The sequence below is a fragment of the Phacochoerus africanus genome, chromosome 1, assembly GCF_016906955.1.
Source record: "Phacochoerus africanus isolate WHEZ1 chromosome 1, ROS_Pafr_v1, whole genome shotgun sequence".
NCBI lineage: Eukaryota > Metazoa > Chordata > Mammalia > Artiodactyla > Suidae > Phacochoerus > Phacochoerus africanus.
Window position 1 is genome coordinate 6,076,406 of NC_062544.1, and position 3,294 is coordinate 6,079,699.

At 36.0% G+C, this 3,294-nt stretch overlaps 1 non-coding gene across 1 annotated transcript; it reads right to left on the bottom strand.

Moving 5' to 3' along the window:
- Positions 1–610: 610 nt before the first annotated feature.
- LOC125113864 (U6 spliceosomal RNA) lies at positions 611–717 on the bottom strand. The gene has a single exon (XR_007131619.1). It is a non-coding gene; the product is annotated as a U6 spliceosomal RNA (small nuclear RNA).
- Between the last annotated feature and the right edge of the window lie 2,577 nt (positions 718–3,294).

Consider the following 3,294-nt stretch of genomic DNA (forward strand, 5'->3'; position numbering starts at 1 on the left):
CCAAATGCCTTCTTTAAATTTTTTATTAAAGTATAGTTGATCTATGATGTCGTGTCAGCTTATGCTGTGCAGAGAAGTGATTCGGTTAATACAGCATTTGGCAAAAGCTCTAACGTGTTACACTATAAGGTACTAGTCATACTGTCACTATTATTCACATCCGCAGATTTATTTAAGCTCGAAATTATCTTTACATTTAGGTTTGCATTTACCCTTGGTGGCATTATTTGGCACAATTTAAAGTGGGTATTATCATTTTGTTTTTAAATTTTTATAGTTTTACTGGTATATAGATAAGTATTTTTTTTTCAAATTTTTATGGATTTCCGGGTATACAGATAACATATAATAAATTACAGACGTTAGATTTGCACAGTCTGATGAGTTCTGACATGTGTGTACTCCTGTGAGGTCATCACCGAATTCAAGATCCTGTGCATTTCCACCACAGCCAAACGCTTCTTACACTGCTTTGTAATCCATCTCTCCCTCCCAGTTTCCATCCCGCAGCAACAACAGATGTGTGTTCTGTAAGTAAATATGAGCTTATGTTTTATACGATTTTATATAAGCGGAATAATACACTATGCCCTTTTTATTGTCTGTCTTAAAAAATATGGAACACTTCACAAGCTTGCATTTCATGCTTGTGCAGGGGCCATGCTCATCTTCTCTGCATTGTTCCAATTCTAGCGTATGTGCTGCCTAAGTGAGCACTCAGTTTTTATTAGCACCCAAAGAATCATTTTGTCAACGTGTTTTGGTTTAAAGGTCTTTCTTTATGCCCCTTTAGGGACTCCTGTGGCCATTCTCCTAAATCAGGAAGACTCATATTTATTCTATGTCCCATGTTGATATCTTTGATCATAGCCTTTTGCCAACCATTTTTCTCTTTGTGTGAAATTTCAATAAGGGTATAGTTTATGAAATACTAACACTGTTTCTGTTTACTAACGCTGTTTGTAATGCCCTTGATGTATCTAGCCTAGCACATACTTCTAATCTTTACTATACCTATCAAAGTTTTGAGAAACCGACTTAAACTATACTGAGAAGCTATTCTATACACCTAGCGTAATATTCAGCATTTTTCTTCATTTCCTGTGTTGTAGTTTTCAAGATAATATAAAACATCATGTATTATATTTATAATAAAATTAAAGTATTTATTAATTACTAAATAAGTACTTATTTATGTATTATTATAATTGTTTGCTACTTAGTTAAAATAATAAAAAATCATGTTCTTTATGAGTTTCTCTTCAACTAAATTTCCTTGTAATTGGCAATTCCCTAATGTGCCTATCATGGTTAGTTGAATAGACTTGAACATAATGTTATGGAGATCTGAGGATTTAAAGTCAATGATTTAAACTCAAGTAATGAGAGTAGGAAGAAAAGCACAATGGGGTGCTCTGAAAGTGAGCCCTTCTGCCAGCATCGGATACATGTCCCTGTCCTCAATGTTTCCAGGGGTAACAGGAGGAAGGGGCACTGCTTCCTTCTCAGAGACGGAGGCTGAACTGCAGAAGTATCACCTGATTTATCCAGCGAGATAATGATAGAAGGTCAAATTTATGACTTTCAACTAATAAATCACCTATACTTAGATCAAGTTTCTAAAAAAGAAACCACTTAAATCAAATATACTTTGTGGCTGAAGATTTGCAAGCTGTAGCTAAATGGACAGATCAATCATGTTACAAAATCTGTATGACCATTTATTTATTTATTCAAGTATTTATTAAGTACAATTGATTTACCATACTATATTAGTTTTAGGTGCACAACATAGTGATTCAATATTTCTATACTTAAAGTTATTATAAACATTAGAGTTAATTTACTCTATTTAAAGTTATTCTAAAATATTGGCTATATTCCCTGTTGTGTACAAGTTACCATTATAGCTTATTTTAAACATAGCAGATTGTGTTTCTTAATTCCTTACCTGTATACCACATCTATCCCCTTCCATCTATCCACTGGCAACCAGGAGTTTGTTCTCCACATGTGTAAGTCTGTTTCTGTTTTGTTCCATTCAATCACTTTCATTTTTCAGATTACATATAAGTGTAACACAAGTGGGAACATACGTCTGATTGCCGTGGCCAGGACTTCCAATACTATGTTAAATAGAGGTGGCAAGAGTGTATATCCTTGTCTTGTTTTTGATTTGAAAGAAAACATTTTTAGATTTTCACCACTGAGGAGTATGTTAGCTGTGGGTTTGTCATAAATGGCTTTTCTTTAGTTGAGATATGTTCCCTCTATACCAACTTTGATGAGAGGTTTTTTTTTTCATCATAATGGATGTTGAATTTTGTCAAATGCTTTTTATGCATCTACTGAGATGATATGTGATTCTTAACTTCTCTTTTGTTAATGTGGTATATCACACTAATTGATGTGCAGATAAAGAACCATCCTTTCTTCCCTGGAGTAAATCCTATTTGATCATGATTTAAGACCTCTTTTATATACTGGCAAATTTGGTTGGCTAATATTTTGTTAATAATTTCTGTACCTATATTCATTAGGGATTTTGATCTATATATATATATATATATATATATATCTTTGTAGTATCTGGTTTTTGTATCAGGGTAATGGTGGCCTTGTAGAATGATTTAGGGATTGTTCCTTCCTCTTCAATTTTTGGAATAGTCTGAGAAGGCTAGGTATAGATAGCCCCTCTTTAAATGACTGGTAGAATCCCAGGAGAAGCAGTATGGTCCTGGACTTTTGTCTGCTGAAAGGTTTTTGATGATTAATCCAGTTTCTTTACTAGTGATCAGTCTGTTCAGATTGTCTATTTCATCTTGATTCAGTCTTGGAAGATTGTATGTTTCCAGAAATTCATCCATTATTTCAGGTTGTTCAGTGTGTTGACACATAACTGTTCATAGAGTGTCCTTTCTTTCTCTCTTTCTCTCTCTTTCCTTCCTTCCTTCTTTCCTCCTTCCTTCTCTCTTTCTTTCTAAGCTGGGGCCTTGTGGCTGCCATTCCCTGAGCAACGGGAGTGCCAGAATGAGGCTGAGAGGCCCTTCAGAGTTGGCCACCTCCACAGCCACTGGCTGGGGAGTGCTGGCATGGGCCTCCAAGCTAACACACCAAAACTTGCAGTGCACCTTCCACTGCTGCTTACAAGGACCTAAGGAGATGTGACCGAGTGGGGCCAGAGAGAGCAGGGTGGGCCCTGCAGCCCCACCTGAAGTGGGCAAGGGTAGACAGGGCCAGGGAGGTGGAGAGGCCCCCTTAGTATTTTCTTATAACATTTTTGTTTCTCTGCAC